A 17,284-nucleotide genomic window follows, 5' to 3' on the forward strand; every position below is an offset into this window, starting at 1 on the left:
GGGGTGGCAACGCGCATGTGACACTGTTTGAGTTGCAGGCGTCCATAGGTTACGGTGACCGCTTTACATCAGGCGGGCCGTATACTTGTTTGCCACCGACGTAGTATTAAAAAAAAAAAAAAGTCTTTGCATGTAATCAGATACTGGTTTGCAAAATTAGAGTAAATATATACATTTTTTACTTGTGTGTAATTTCAGCTGGTATTTTCTAATTCATAAGCTTTATTATAAACTAGCGTTTACCTGCGGTTTCGCTCGCGTTAGAAAGAGACAAAAAGTAGCCTATGCCACTCTCCATCCCTTCAACTATCTCCACTTATAAAATCACGTCAATTCGTCGCTCCGTTTTGCCCTGAAAGACGGACAAACAAATAGACACACACACTTTCCCATTTATAATATTAAGTATGGATATACAGTAGAAAATACTTCTTGGTAATAGTGACAATCTGTATAAAGCCAAAAAGATTTAAGTTAGATTGCTGCTAGTAAAGGTTACATGGTTTTGGTAAAACTTTATTACCAGCACGGGAAGCATGGTCGCGCGATAAGTGATAAAATAGCAGGCCGTCCCTATCGCACTATTTGTAAGTGCGATAGGGACGGCCTGATATTTTATCGTCTATCGCGCGACCATGCTTCCCGTGCAGATTAACTTGTCCCGTTGAACCTACTTTTACCTGTTCACTTATCTTGATTTCAGTGATCCTGTGAATGTTATGATCTTTGCTAAGTTTGGTTTCCTTCGGTGAAACCACCGTCGTCCAACCCTAGGGTTGTCCCATTGACCAAGGCTCTCTGCATATTTGCGGCACGCACCTTGATTCTCCGGAGGTTATGCCGGAATTATGTGGAATTCCGAATTGAATTTCTGTTGATCGTTTCCAGTATTTGAGTTGTGAGGGTTTACGTTTGCGAGTCTCGCTTTTATGTCGCATGAATTTGTTAGTTATTTAGGAAAATGTTTTAGTATGGACATAAATTGTATGCCCGTAATATTTGCATTTGGACATTTTGCCGTAGATTTTCCATCAGCTAAAAGTAGTTTAATGTTATTTAGTTTTAAAAAGTTCCATCTAATGTCATTAATACATACATACAATCACGCCTGTATCCCATAAAGGGGTAGGCAGAACACATGAAACTACTAAAGCTTCAGTGCCACTCTTGGCAAATAAGGGGTTGAAAGAAAACGAAACTGTGACATTGCAGTGACAGGTTGCCAGCCTCTCGCCTACGCCACAATTTAACCCATATCCCATAGTCGCCTTCTACGACACCCACGGGAAGAAAGGGGTTGGTGAAATTCTTAACCCGTCACCACACAGGAACTCATTAATATAATTAATTATTTATTGCCTAGAGTCTGTTCGGAAAGTAAAGAGTCGTGGAATGTATTGGATCCCATACATGAGCATTTTCAGAATTTGAGACACCCCAATTAGCGTAAGTTGTTAACAAAAATTAACTCGCTGTCAGTTTTGTGACGACAATCAAGCATAAAATAATAATACTTAATAATAATAAAATCTGCCTAAAAATTTACTTTTTTCACATTCTGAATGTAGATTATCGCTTTAAAGTTTATGTAATTAACACAAAAACAATATTTTTATAGTTTCTTTCTTAATTATCGTCACAAAATTTTTGTTACCAACGCTTACGCGGGCAATTACGCTAAATTATGAAATTCTGAAAATGCTCACATTTCACGACTCTTCTCTTCCCGAACAGACTCTATTAAAGGGGTCCACTGGCCATCAATTCGCTGGACGGCAATGGTTTGTCAGTTGTTCAGTCCTGTCACTGATTACTAAACTTCTAATTACAGGCCGTCACCATTTTTAAGCTTCATTGCAAACCGGCAAGTGAATAAAATTAAACTTAAAAGCATTATATTTTACGATGGGAAAATGCCAACGAATAACGCTTATGCTGTAACTTATTGATCAAAACAAATTGGTGGCCTAACTCTTTTCAAGTACACACTTAAAGTACGTAACACTGGACCATAAACGAAAACCCAATAAGGCCATATTAATTCCCTCGGTTAGTGATTACTCGGTGCACCATATTTTATGTCGCCGTAAATATGGGCTTGTCGCATTTACGACGCCAATACGATAAAGTGATATAAGTGATAGGAGATAAAATGTCGTGCGTCATTTGTGAGCTTTTGGAGATGGCTGGGAGAAATGAGATCGGTGAGGAGTAAGACTCTGTTCATACTTGTTTTACGTATGGGGAAATGCTTTTACGCAAGCCCCCGGTCCGGGAGAACCAGAGGCGATGACGGACTAACCAATCTAGGGCTATCGTCTAAAACCACCAACGCAATTTTTTTTTTTTTTTTTTTAATTTGGGGACACCTTACACAGATCAACTTAGCCCCAAACTAAGCAAAGCTTGTACTATGGGTGCTAGGCGACGATATACATACCTAAATAGATAAATACATACTTATATACATAGAAAACATCCATGGCTCAGGAACAAATATCTGTGCTCATCACACAAATAAATGCCCTTACCGGGATTCGAACCCAGGACCGCGGCTTAGCAGGCAGGGTCACTACCGACTGAGCCAGACCGGTCGTCTGGGACCACGTGTCATAGCTTGTTAGACTAATGTGGCACATTATTTTTTGATTTTTCAACGTATCCGAACTGAAACATGCAGAAGTAGGGCGCCAACAAAATTATTAAAAAAATCGATTACAGTACATCAACGAAACTACCCGTTGGCCTACTTAGGGCCACTTGCACCAACGAACATGGAGGGTTAACCCGAGGGTTAACCCACCATTTTATATGGAATTTGTCAGATGACAGCCCACTAACCCCGAGTTAAATGTTTGGTGCAAGTGGGCCTTAGTGTAAGAAAGGCAGAGTAAGAATTATTTTTAGGACTTAACATTCTCAGCTCAGAACAGTCACATCATAGTACCTATAGGTATTGAGTTTATATTGTCTGCTAAATTATTATTGTCACATTGTTATGTTAATATATATCAAATACCATATGAATTTTTGGGAGATGGCGATTCGAATCTCTACTTCCCTTACTTATTCAAATGTTTCATACAAACTTGGATATGTATTATATGCCAATATACTACAGTTATAATAATTCATCCTACTAAATAAGATCAGGCATGCCGCATTGAATACTCCAATTCGTTTAAAAAGATCCATTTCCTTGCAACAGGTTCTCCAAGAAAGACATCGCCATGGATTTACCCGTCACGTCGCTTATATCAATTTAATCGCAATTGAAATTCACTTGGCGCGCCCACGAATCAATTACGGAGGAGGCACATTCAAATACGATCTAAGGGTGGCCATGCGGCTTGGAAACTGCGGGATCACTGAGGATCTTTTATTTTTTAGTTAGCCTATATTGTGTCCCACTGCCGGGCAAGGCCTCCCCTGTTTTCGGCCACTTATCACGGCTTTGTGCATGCGCCAGCTACCACAAAATGAGTCCAGGTCTTTGCGCCATCTCAATTTTCACTGAGGTTCTAGTAATTGTTTGTCAATGTTAATTGTTTACGCCGTAACGAACCAAACAGTAAAATATTAATTTTCCAAACAGTGAGACATAGCGTAATCACCCAGATTTGCCTGCAGAACAAATAAAATAATATATTTAAGTACACGAAAATTTATATACATATGCTTGTATCTATCTAAATTGAACTTTGAGGTCTAATCGTGACGTAGCTATAGAACTCAGAGCTCTATAGCTTTGAGGTAAAAAGTTTAAAATTAAAAATACGCGTGCTAGTCTGGTCTGGCGATCAAGTGAATTTATATTCGGTTTGTCGTTAGCTACTTAGAATTTAATAATTTTCTCATGTTTGTTAGGAATTTTCCGAATTTATCGTTACTGCAGTTTTTAGCATGTCCTAGAAAAAATGTGAATATGGTATTCCTAACACGGATAGAAATGTTATTGAAGAATGCGCGTGTGATAGAATGTGAGCCAATATTGTACGTGTGCTTGCTTGTTCCCCTGCATGACTTGACGAATGGCTAAAGGTTTACATAAAGTATATAAGCCCCTAACATACAATAACGTCAATATCATATAATAATACCTCATTTACAGCACATCCAAAGGCTATTTAAAAGGCAAAACTTATAGGTAACCTAACCTGATCAAAAAGTCAGGTTCCACCGAGATTTGAACTCGGATCGCTGGATTCAGAGTCCAGAGTGCTCACCATTACACCATGGAACCGGTTAACGCTTATCAAAATACTTAAATACTACATTTAAGTAGAAAATTATAAAATTGCAGAACAATTGTTCAAATAGATACTGTTTGTTAGCTATTGTTCTTGCTCAGTGGTCATCAATCATTATCTTGACATGCATTAAATAAATTTCTACTTAATACGAATATGAAGAAAAAATTGTAACGAGTTATCATCGGTTCCATGGTGTAATGGTGAGCACTCTGGACTCTGAATCCAGCGATCCGAGTTCAAATCTCGGTGGAACCTGACTTTTTTGGAAATATTTTGTTTCATTTCTGAAGGTTGTGTGGTCGTTTTTCAACGTGTTCCTGTCTTAGGCGGTCTTGATAGCGTCAAGGCTAGCACAAGATTGGCACGAGATTAATGTCGACGCGACATAGATTACCTGTCCTTATGTCATTAAAACAATTAGAAAACGACGTTTGATCTATGTCACGGCGAGATAGGCACTGAAGCGCCAATTATCTGCCAGCTTTGCAGGTCTAATGAGTCTTTTGTTTCCTTTCGCCATACCAATTCTACTCTCATTTTCTGTATCCGGGTCTCTAGGAACGAGCAGTTTCATTTTGATACTGGCTGTACAATGTACATCCAAACTATTCAAACTGTCCACTGTACTTCAGGGCGCCATTATGTAAATGGCCGGATTACTCGTACCGCCGACAATGGATATTATAATGGCGCAGATCGGACCGGTGTTGGGGCGCGTAACTCAATACGCAACTTGGACGCCCCCAGTGGCGTAGGGATGGAGCAATGTCGCTAGTTTAGACATACGATAAGTCATACTAAGAGAAAAAGGAAGAAAAATTGATAGCGATATTGACAGCCCAATTGGTGCCAATTATATTTTGAATGTAAGTAGGTGTTAACGCCCTACCACGACTCGCGGACCGGTTCCCCCGCCTCCAGCTCTCCCCGCGCGCCGCCCCCGCCGGCTGTCTCCACGCCGCGCACCGCGCCACCATTCCTCCAACGGCACTCGGCATAGGCGCGCGCGCACCGATCTATATAATTCTCATTGTAATTTAATCGCTAAAGTTTGATTAAAATTGTTAAAAGTTAATCGGTGTCGCCTACATTATTTCCGAACCTTCGTCATCAAGTTTCGAGCCGGATCCGGCATAAAGGAACCGTAAGGACGCCGTTTCGACGAGGTCAAGATAAATCAAACAAATTGCAGCGCGCCCAGCCGATACTACGATCGCCATTTTATCTCAACACCGGAGTGAATCACCGCAAGCCAAGCAAACTACAACTACTAGAACAAACAGGAAAATAGTGAAGTTATCGACTCGCTCGAGTCGCCCGTCCGAGAAACAAGACAATTATTTAAACAAAACCAAGAAAGGTGCCAAATACCAGGAAAAGGGTTTGCAACATTCATTTGTGAGTCGTTCCTATTTTATTTCTTAATGCGCAGGTATAGTCTTGCCTCAGTTTATTCATTTTATTGGGCAATTCTCTAAATTTCAATTAAATTCAACTGGCCTTTGTCAAAATTACGTTCCTGCTCCACGTCACCCCAAGTCTTAATCCGTTTACATCTAAGTCAATCATTAAGATTTATTCAATATTTCCTATAAATTTAATAGTTTCTATAGCAAGGATAACATTCCCGGTCATATTTTGGATATTTTTATGATATTTTCCTAAATTTAGTCTTAAACTAGTCACCACGTTTCAAGGTCTAATTAATTGCATTGCAACCATTGTGCCAATCGTGTGCCATCATTGCTAATTTTTAATATTTATTTAAAATATTTCAGAAATCCACGCGTTCATCCTCGCACGTTGCACGTATCCGAGCAGTGCCTTGGCCGCGGCTGCAGCGTGCTCGTGGACGCTTAGGCCATTGTTCCAGCTGCTTGCCTGCCTCTGCCACGCTATTGCCATTCGCAAACACGCTATTTGCAAATTTAAAATTTACGTATCGTTCTAAAAGTTTTCATATTTAAATTATAAAAAGTTTTAATTGTATTTCCTTTTATTGCAGCTAAATTCAAGGCTACTTTTGGCCAAAAATCTTGCACACAATTTCAAATTCTTATTGCATTTCTCGCACAATGGATTTAAAAAACTTAAAAAAAACACGTGCTTCTTACAAATCAAAGCTCACCATATTTAAATCTTATCTAGAGCCTCTTCTGTCTTGCACTACGCTAAATAGCTTGCAAATTCACGAATTAAATACTAGATTTAACAAAATCCAAGATATGTACAATGATTTCGACTCAGTTCAAACTGATATAGAAAACTTGACGGAAATTTCAGGTGACGAGTACACAGAACGGGAAACTTTCGAGACAAGCTACTTCGGGGCCATGGCTGCTGCGCAGGAACTGCTCAGCAGGCAGGCCGCGGTCGGTGCTGCCTCTGCGGCGCCTGAGGACAATCGGGTAACGGGTTCCAATATCGTTACTGCACTCACAGGTGGGCCAAATATTAAATTACCTACTATTCATTTACCTACCTTTTCTGGGCGCTATCAGGACTGGTTAGAATATCATGATACCTATAAATCTCTCATACACGACAACCAATCAATTCCTGCTATACATAAATTTCATTATTTGCGAAGTTCATTAAAGGACGGTGCTTCACTCGTAATTAAATCATTAGAATTCACGTCTGATAACTACACAGTCGCGTGGGACTTACTTTGTGAACGTTACACCAATGATAGAATATTGGTAAATAATCACTTAAATGCATTATTTAACATACACCCTGTGCTTCAAGAGTCTTCAAGGGCTTTGCGCAATACTATAGATTTAGTAAACAAAAATCTCAGGGCTTTGAGGACTCTTAACTTACCCACGGAGCACTGGGACATACTCATAATTCACATGGTAGCTAGCAAACTCGATTCAGCCACTCTGCGCGACTGGGAGACCGAGCGCAATGACATTAAACATCTACCAACACTAACAGAATTTACCACTTTCTTGAGAAACCGCGCAGATTTGCTAGAAACCATGGAAGAAGCACGAACACTAGACAAACCACGTAGACACAGTGACATTACCCATAATCGTCATAAAACATTTCTTATAAATCATACTCAAAATCAGACACAGTACAAATATAAATGTCCTGTCTGCAACAATAACCATTCAATATATCAATGTACTAAATTCAAAACAATGCCAATTGAGTCGCGAATTACCAAAGTAAAACAATTGAACCTTTGCACAAATTGTTTGCGATCAGGACATGACGAGCAACGTTGCAGGCTGAGCTCATGCCGGCTTTGCACACAAAGACACAACACCATGTTACACATGAAACATGACATACATGCAAACAATAAGCCTTCCACATCCACACCTTCAAATGACTGTGTGGCACAATCAACACAAAAGGAGTGTACACAAGCACCACAGGCTACTAATAGCATTGCTTTATGCTCCACTCTGGGTAGTTCGAGTATACCCCTAGCTACAGCTGTCATAAACGTCAGCGACTGCGATGGCAACATGCACAAAGTCAGAGCTCTCTTGGACAACGCAAGCATATCGAGTTTCATAACGAAAGATCTTCAGTCAAAGCTAAAATTGCCTACCTATTCTACTAATATGTCAGTCTCAGTTCTAGAAAAGAAAAGGTCACGCATCACCGAACATTGTGATGTAGCCATTAAATCACGCACACAAGATTACACAACAGACGTTACTTGTTTCGTTGTCCAAGATATCACTGACATGATTCCATTCACTAAAATAAACTGTAACTCCTTCACTATTCCCCCTCACATCCACCTAGCGGATCCGAATTTCCACGAGCCATCCGAGGTGCAGATGCTGCTGGGTGCACAACTCTTTTGGGAGTTGATGACATTCAATCACATAGCCCTGGGCAAGAATAAACCCATCTTAGTTGAAACAACACTCGGATGGCTTGTCGTAGGTTCTATACACACACAAAACTCTAAACAAAAGCAACCTTATACAGTCCACTGCAATCTAATAAACAACATTGAGCTTGACGCAAAACTAGACAAGTTCTTTGAACTAGAATCGGTTCCATCCACTCAACAAATCCACAATAAAGGTGAGAGTGAATGTGAACGCATATTCACACAAACAACAACACGCCACCCAGATGGTAAGTTTGTTGTCACAATACCCCTAAAGGAATCCCCTGAATGTTTGGGCGATTCAAAAACACAAGCATTACTCAGATTTCAAGCACTAGAGCGTAAATTCAAGCGCAACCCAGAATACAAACAAAAATACATTGAATTCATCGAAGAATACCTAAGGTTAGGTCACATGTCAGAAAACACTAACATACATACAAACGAAATTTCATATTTTCTGCCTCACTTTGCAATTTTGCGCGAGTCTAGTCTCACTTCACGCTTGCGCACTGTTTTTGACGGCTCTGCAGTTTCTAGCTCAGGAAAATCGTTTAATGACATACAACTCGTTGGGCCGACTGTACAGGATGACTTGCTGAGCATATTAATTCGATTCCGACAGCACAAGTTTGTAGTAACTTCAGATGTCCAGAAAATGTACAGACAAATCTATGTAACTGAAAACCAGCGAAGTTTACAACAAATCCTGTGGCGGCCAGACTCATCACAGCCAATAAAACAATACAAATTAAACACTGTCACATATGGCACATCCAGTGCCCCATATCTTGCCACTAGGTGTCTCGTACAATTAGGTCAAGAATGTGCAGACAAAACTGTAAGTGAAACAATCTTACATGATTTTTATGTTGATGATTTCATCTCGGGCAACGATGATAAAGACGCTTTGTTAGAAACGTGCAGAGGCGTCATAAAAACACTAGAAAGCGCACATTTTCACTTACGAAAATGGCGTTCAAACACACCAACACTACTAGATAACTTGGTTGCAGATAACAGCAGTGATGAACTATTTAAATTAGACAAAGAAGATAACTCAAAAACTTTAGGGTTACTTTGGTCATGCAAATCTGATGAACTGCTGTTCCCTGTAACTGACACTTTAAAACAAAAACCCATAAACAAACGTAGTATTTTATCCACCATTGCCACTATTTTTGATCCATTAGGACTTATAAACCCTTGTTTATTGCCAGCCAAGATAATTCTACAGTCGTTGTGGGCTAAAAACATTTCTTGGGAAAGCCAATTACCCGACGAAATAGAGAGCCAGTGGAACAATTTTGCTAAACAAATACCTGAAATAGTCCAAATTCGCATCCCGCGGAGAATATTATGTGATTTTTACGTCAAGGTCGAAATGCACGCTTTTAGCGATGCTAGTAACAAAGCTTATGCATCATGCATATATATACGCTCAATTTCCAATGCAGGAAAAGTAAATGTTCACCTAATACTAGCCAAAAGCAAAATTGCTCCACTGAAACAGAAATTAAGTACCCCACGATTGGAATTATTAGGAGGCCTTTTGTCAACCCAACTAGCAAAAAAAGTGAAAAATTCACTGCGCCTAACAATTGACTCACATCATTTTTGGTCTGATTCAACTATAGTTTTGTGCTGGATAAAAACATGTAAACATCAATTAAAACAATTCGTCCACAATAGGGTCACAGAAATAACTAACAACTCTAACCCCACTGATTGGCACTATGTACCCACAAACATGAATCCTGCCGACATAGGCAGCCGGGGTCAGAGTGCATCTAGCCTCAAGGATTCATCCTTGTGGTGGGAAGGACCGACCTTCCTCCACGAAACCGAAATACAATGGCCTACTCAGCCTCAAAACTTACCTTTGCACGATTTGCCTGAAGTCAAAACACATTGTCTTGTTTCAATTAAAGAACAACGTGAGGATAATTTCACTTCTAAATATTCAAACTTTTGTAAACTGCAAAGAATTATAGCATACATGAATAGATTCGTTCATAACTGTAGAAATGAAACAAGTAAAAGCACTGGCCCATTAAAAGTGTCTGAACTAAATTTAGCTTTACAAATGTTATGTCACCAAGTGCAGGCTGACAAATTCGCTGAGCAACTCTCGCGTTTGCAAAAGAAATGCCCGCTCTCTCCTAAAGACACACTTTTGAAATATAACCCATTCGTAGATGATTTTGGGATTATGCGAGTAGGCGGTAGACTTGTAAATTCATATTACGATTATAACACAAAACACCCTATTCTATTACATGCATCACATCACATCACTAAAATATTGGTACACTACTACCATCGAATGTTGTTGCACACTGGACCGCAGCTGATGCTAACAACATTACGCCACAGGTATTGGATAATTAACGGCCGTAACCTTTGCAGAAAAACCTCACAAAGCTGCATTACATGTTTAAGATATGCAGGGAAAACTCATCAACCTATTATGGGAAACTTGCCGCTGCAAAGGGTACAGTCTGAATATGTATTTGCTAACACATCTTGCGACTACGCTGGGCCGATCCTGATAGCGAGCAAAAAGGGTCGTGGTTGTCAATTAAAAAAATCATACATAGTGGTTTTTGTCTGCTTAGCAGTGAGGGCGGTACACTTGGAGCTCGTCACTGATTTGACCGCAATGGGCTTTATTGCCGCTCTAAACAGATTCATAGCCCGCAGAGGCAAACCAGCCACCATTTTGTCAGATAATGGTACTTGCTTCGTAGGGGCTTGCAACGAATTAGCAAAGTTCCTCAAAAATAATTCTGATGAAATAACATCATATTCAGCTGCTAAGGAAATAGAATTTAAATTTTGTCCTGCTTATAGCCCGCATTTTAATGGTTTGGCAGAGGGAGCCGTAAAGCAGGTAAAATATCATTTAAAACGAGTTACCTCAATGGCCCACTTAGATTATGAAGAAATGGTAACATTTTTGGTTCAATGTGAAGCTTTGCTTAATTCTAGACCTTTGACCCCAATTTCATCTGATCCGTCAGATCTCACTCCTCTCACCCCTGCGCATTTTTTGATAGGTCGAACTCTCACAATGACACCTGCTCCCTTGGTGGAAGATTCGCCGATCCACACCCTTGCAAGATACAAAAGAATAGAAGCGCTCAAAGCGCATTTTTGGAATCGCTATTATAAAGAATATATTTCAGAACTGCAGGTCCGAAACAAATGGCGCAGGGACGGAGGCCAGCTGAAGCTCGGTGAGATGGTCCTCATCAAGGACGACCGCTTGCCGCCCAGCAGGTGGCTACTCGGACGAGTCGCCGCTGTCTACCCGGGCGACGACGGAGTCAGCCGCGTCGCTGACGTTACCACCACCACAGGGACGCTGAGACGAGCCTACAACCGGCTCTGCCCGCTCCCATTCACTTTGGACCAGGACGGTCCAAGGGGGCCAGCTTGTTAACGCCCTACCACGACTCGCGGACCGGTTCCCCCGCCTCCAGCTCTCCCCGCGCGCCGCCCCCGCCGGCTGTCTCCACGCCGCGCACCGCGCCACCATTCCTCCAACGGCACTCGGCATAGGCGCGCGCGCACCGATCTATATAATTCTCATTGTAATTTAATCGCTAAAGTTTGATTAAAATTGTTAAAAGTTAATCGGTGTCGCCTACATTATTTCCGAACCTTCGTCATCAGTAGGTCTGTCATATACGCTATCAATATAGCTTCGTATGGCTCTAAAATACCCTATAGGTACCATCTAAGTATACTACAAAGACTACAAAATTGAATTACATGTCTTCTAGCTGAGACTGAAATCTGAAATGGCAGTGCTACCGTAACAATGACAACATTGTTCTATGAAGGGTAGAAAAATCTGAGTTTCCGGCAACATTTATCGCAGAAAATTAACTAACCCAGTGTTTAAATGTGTTACTCAACAAATAAACCAGGAACAATTGGCTTCATTTTTGCCCAGAAGATGCAAGTTGTGGAATCAGCTACCTTCTGAGGTGTTCTTTTGAGCTATGACATGGGGTTCTTTCAAGAAGCAGGTATTTAGGGTTCTCAAAGGACGGCAACGCAAAAGTGACACCACTGATGTTGCTTATGTCCATGGGCGGCGATGACTGTTTCCCATCAGGCAGCTCATCTTCTCGTTTGCTGCCTATTGCATAAAAAAACACAACATACAGCACACAAAACATTAACCAGTAATTTAAAAAAAATACGTGTTTGAAAAAAGTCAGGTTCCACCGAGATTTGAACTCGGATCGCTGGATTCAGAGTCCAGAGTGCTCACCATTACACCATGGAACCGATGATAGCTCATTGTAATATTTAGTTGACATTGTTACTAGTCACCTATTTATTTAATTAATGTCAGAAAATAATTAATGACCAATGAGCAAGAACAATGTATAAAGTATTTGTACAATTGTTCTGCAATTGTATAATTTTACGCTTAAAATGGCCTTTGAGTATTCTGAAAGGCAATTAATCGGTTCCATGGTGTAATGGTTAGCACTCTGGACTCTGAATCCAGCGATCCGAGTTCAAATCTCGGTGGAACCTAACTTTTTAGTTAAATATTATGTAGGTTATAAAGCGAAAGTGACATAGTGAGCAAAGCAATAAGAAACATCGAAATATTTGGTCGTATTTATCTTATGGCAAAGAAAAGAGTCATAGAATGTATCGGATTCTTACTTTTCACGATTCTTTTTTACCCGTACAAGCGAAAGTCAAGTCGAACGCTGTATCGATAACCTCCCATCCCTAACCTCTTCGTAAACTCACAGAAACTCGGTAAACGGATTCGACATCTCAACTAAGCGACAGTTTTAAAGTATCCCCCCTAACTCGATTCCAGACATCTCAACTCTCACCGGCCATCTTTATGTAAATTCCACAAAGATAACTTTGCGTACGGGACAACCATCACCCCATAGAACTCCAAAGAAGAATCCACGAATGTAACGGTAAATATATGTTTGTGATCGTGCTCAGAGATGTTTGATTATGTCGTGTCGTGAGGGTTTTTTAAATGTTCGACGGTTGTGTTCTAAGTTGATTTGTGAAAGATACTTTACATTTACAAGTTTTATTGGGGAACATGCGTGAAAATGAAGTTTTGAAGAGTTCTTGTTTATTTAAATGTTCGTAAAAGATAAAAAAGATAATGATATATTGTGTACGTATTAATGATATTAAACTACTGTTCTTATAAATTAATCTGATATATGAAATTATATACATCCTTATTAAAATGGGGAAATATTTAAGCTATAAAACTTTGCATTCATAATATTCCGACCCTATGATTATCTATACTTTTGAAACACATGACTTTCGTCATCGGATGTTACCATTCATAAGTTTTAGCAGGTTTTTTAGAAGATATATATTTTTATGTTAGAAATTATTGTACTAAAGTTTACTAAACTAGTAACCACGCGTGAAAATTTCATAAGCATAGCTCGTTCATTACTTTTGACTCTTTTGAGAATATGATTTGACTATGTGCATGTCAAAATGTATTCTCAGCATATTATCGAGTCATGCACCCTTCAGACGCAGACCGTGCACCCGACAAGGCACGTCTTCGATACAAAGGCAGCCGCTTCAGCTATTCGCCATTTACTTAACTACACGACTTATATAACCACTATCACGAACTATGAACAACTCTATAAGAAACTAGTAAGGTGCAAATTAAGATGAAGAGGATTCTAAGAAGCGAAGTGAACCTCTGCTAAGAGGAAACGGATGTTATTTTGAGTGGAATAAGAATTTCTATCCATAATCATATATCGCAATGTTCGGAATTGCGATCAAGTCGCAGCACTACACTTTAGATCGCAGTCCATTGAATCTTGGGTTGCTTTTGGTTCGGTGGTGGTTTAAACCAGGTGCGACGGGAGTGCGGTGGTGACACGGCGCAATTTGAATAAATTTGATCGCGGCGCCATTTCGGTCGGGACGCTATCGGAAAGTGATGCTGGCTTGATGAAATTTTGTCCTGCGTTGTTTATTCTTGGCCGTTCGATTTGGGATACGGTCTAAAAGGAAATGCAATGCGTAAAACTCTTTTGTTAGCATACTATTGTGACTGTGCACAACGTCAGCATTACGATACGAGTACAACGAGGAAATGTCGCCAGCATGCTTGGTACAATGCCTCAAGAGTCTATTTTAGATATAAGCTAGCTTTTAAGTTTAGGATTTCTTATATATTTATCTAAATATGTTCATGTAAATAAATTATCTTTAAAATTGTGACTTGATGAGGTGCCAATGCCAAACATTATTTTAGTGGCTCAGAGCGGCACGCTCAAGTGCCATAGGAAATAAAATAATGATTTAAAACGGACTTTCAGAAAGGTTCAAAACTCAAAAAGTCAGGTTCCACCGAGATTTGAACTCGGATCGCTGGATTCAGAGTCCAGAGTGCTAACCATTACACCATGGAACCGATGAGAGCTCATGACAATAATTTTACCATATTCTTATTATTTAAATAATGTCAAATAATGATTGATAGCCACTTAGCCACTGCACAAGAACAATAAGTGTTTGCTCAATTGGCATATGTCTTTAATGTTGAATGTAGTCCTTAAGTATTTTGATAGGCAATTAAACGGTTCCATGGTGTAATGGTGAGCACTCTGGACTCTGAATCCAGCGATCCGAGTTCAAATCTCGGTGGAACCTGACTTTTTGACTAATTATTTGCATTATATTACTAGATTTACTATTAGACTCGGCAACTATACCTGGGTACAGTGGGTACGTATACGTAGCCAAATGCACAAACGCTCACGATAATATATATTTCGTAGCTATCTAACTCTATCGCTCTTTCGTGCTGGCGCGACAGAGCCAGCAGTCTGGCGTCGATGATTGCCATTTTGGCTACGCCGACTGATGTGACGATCCACTGCATATTCACTTCTACGAAACGTATCCCTTTTCTACGAAAGTTGACTAAATTGTATTTATTTGCACACTTACATAATATTATGGCACATGTGGGATTATTATGCACATTACAATAATTCCTATTAAAATTATATGCGCGTTAAATTTTCTAGTTTCAATAGTTACTAGTTTTTTCCTAAATTGAATTTTATACGTGCATTTTGTATAAGATGCATGCATGTAAACACAGCTAATAAATTAAGCTAATTAACGCTAACTTTGTTGCTAAAAGTCAGGTTCCACCGAGATTTGAACTCGGATCGCTGGATTCAAAGTCCAGAGTGCTCACCATTACACCATGGAACCTCTGCTTATTCTTACAAAATTACTATATGCTATATTCTTTCATTCTTACTGAATGGAGTTTTAATTCACGTATTTATTCAAGTGTGAACATATTATTGATTTCAATCTGATTACGGCATTTATTTTTACGGCTTTCACCAACCGGTTCCATGGTGTAATGGTGAGCACTCTGGACTTTGAATCCAACGATCCGAGTTCAAATCTCGGTGGAACCTGACTTTTTGGTCCGAACTTTTGCATAAGTAGTTCTTAAATTAGGCTTAATGGCAAATCGAAGATAGATTATCAATATTCGAAAAGCATAAAGTGTAATGTTTATACTATACTTACTCCTAATTATAAATAAAAAGAAAAGATTTAGGTAGGTAGGTAGGTACATAGTATAGTTTGCCTCGTCGTCAATAAAACTAATTTATTTTGCATACATTATAAATTGACCCTTTCACCGGCATAACGTAAATCAACCTTCATGCGTTCGGACATGGTTCACAATAAGCGTGGCCTTCAACGGGTTCAATACATAGATATACCTCTTGTATTTCAAAGATTGCATAAAAGACCGAATCAGCATTGATATAATTTTTTGTTCATTGATCAAGAAATGTGTCAACCGAAACAAACATCCATAGCTTAATTAGGTCACCAAACAACCACAAACAAATAAACTAAAAGTACAGGTTCCACCGAGATTTGAACTCGGATCGCTGGATTCAAAGTCCAGAGTGCTAACCATTACACCATGGAACCTCACATGAGATGTGCTGAATATACGAGCTATAAGCCTCTCACTGTGACGTCACGAGGTCGAAGGCAGATGAGCGGGTGAAAGTTCTTGCTAATAGTAAAGCGGTTTGATAGCATACTTAAAGTAGTGTGCGTGATGGTCCGTCACGACTAACAGCTGTACTTAATTGCAATTTTAATTTAAGAATTTTAAATGAATTCGATCAGTAATCGATGTAGGTACAATAATTTCCTTTAAATTAAAATAATAATATACGCCACAAGACAAACACTGAGAGTCTAAATAATTTTACCATCCTAGACAGAATCAATTTCTAATGGTTGGTTTATGGCGCTACGTTGGTTATTATTATTACTTGGCTTGTAGAATTATCAGCTAAATGAAATGTGACACGCTAATATGTTATGGTTGTCAAATGCTATAAACCATTTTAAGCCGCTTTTGATAAAACATGCACGACCTGCACGGGTAGCATGGTCGCGCGATAGACGATAAAATATCAGGCCGTCCCTATCGCACTACTAGTAGTGGATATGAAATGTTTTATCATTTATCGCGCGACCATAATTGCCTGCCAGGTTATGATTTAGGGAATGAAATCATAATTATCATTACCAATTCTATATCTATTGGCCAGTTTCGTGAGTCGCCGCTTAATAATAAATGTATAGGCCTTCCCATTAAAAATATAAAACGGAATCAAATAAATATCTTTAGGCAATAATCAAACTTTGCCACACAAAAATCAGTTGATTGCAACCTGCAGAGAAAAACATTTTGAACATCCGAAGGAATTTCTGCTCAATCTGAAGCAACCTTAGTTAACTAACGATCAATAATATAAGAAATATACTCGTAGTAAGTAGCTAGGATTGTTCTTGTGAGTCATCACATGCCCGTCCAAATTACTAACAATCTGTTATCTACAGCAACAAAAAATATTACACTGCATTTCTTGACCCTCACAAATTACTCGGACAAATTGAATAAGACAAAAACATCAAAGGTCAATGCAGATTCGTGCCCCAAGATAGGGATTTTGGACTCTACGACTTAAGGTTTATGCTTTTCGGGTTTCAAAATGCTCCCGATTCGTAATTTTTTTGCAAATGCAATTTTGGACTGTATGTTGTAGGGTTTGTTGCTGGT

At 39.4% G+C, this 17,284-nt stretch overlaps 9 non-coding genes across 9 annotated transcripts; 4 read left to right on the forward strand and 5 right to left on the reverse strand.

Annotated features, from left to right (window-relative positions):
* Window positions 1-4,171: 4,171 nt before the first annotated feature.
* Trnaq-cug lies at window positions 4,172-4,243 on the reverse strand. Its single transcript has one exon. It is a non-coding gene; the product is annotated as a tRNA-Gln (tRNA).
* Window positions 4,244-4,436: 193 nt separating this feature from the next.
* On the forward strand, window positions 4,437-4,508 carry Trnaq-cug. The gene has a single exon. It is a non-coding gene; the product is annotated as a tRNA-Gln (tRNA).
* Window positions 4,509-12,351: 7,843 nt separating this feature from the next.
* Trnaq-cug lies at window positions 12,352-12,423 on the reverse strand. The gene has a single exon. It is a non-coding gene; the product is annotated as a tRNA-Gln (tRNA).
* Window positions 12,424-12,606: 183 nt separating this feature from the next.
* Trnaq-cug lies at window positions 12,607-12,678 on the forward strand. Its single transcript has one exon. It is a non-coding gene; the product is annotated as a tRNA-Gln (tRNA).
* A 1,828-nt stretch (window positions 12,679-14,506) lies between these two features.
* Window positions 14,507-14,578, reverse strand: Trnaq-cug. Its single transcript has one exon. It is a non-coding gene; the product is annotated as a tRNA-Gln (tRNA).
* A 167-nt stretch (window positions 14,579-14,745) lies between these two features.
* Window positions 14,746-14,817, forward strand: Trnaq-cug. The gene has a single exon. It is a non-coding gene; the product is annotated as a tRNA-Gln (tRNA).
* A 501-nt stretch (window positions 14,818-15,318) lies between these two features.
* Trnaq-uug lies at window positions 15,319-15,390 on the reverse strand. The gene has a single exon. It is a non-coding gene; the product is annotated as a tRNA-Gln (tRNA).
* A 143-nt stretch (window positions 15,391-15,533) lies between these two features.
* Window positions 15,534-15,605, forward strand: Trnaq-uug. The gene has a single exon. It is a non-coding gene; the product is annotated as a tRNA-Gln (tRNA).
* A 460-nt stretch (window positions 15,606-16,065) lies between these two features.
* On the reverse strand, window positions 16,066-16,137 carry Trnaq-uug. The gene has a single exon. It is a non-coding gene; the product is annotated as a tRNA-Gln (tRNA).
* Window positions 16,138-17,284: the final 1,147 nt, after the last annotated feature.

Source organism: Leguminivora glycinivorella, chromosome 6, assembly GCF_023078275.1.
Source record: "Leguminivora glycinivorella isolate SPB_JAAS2020 chromosome 6, LegGlyc_1.1, whole genome shotgun sequence".
NCBI lineage: Eukaryota > Metazoa > Arthropoda > Insecta > Lepidoptera > Tortricidae > Leguminivora > Leguminivora glycinivorella.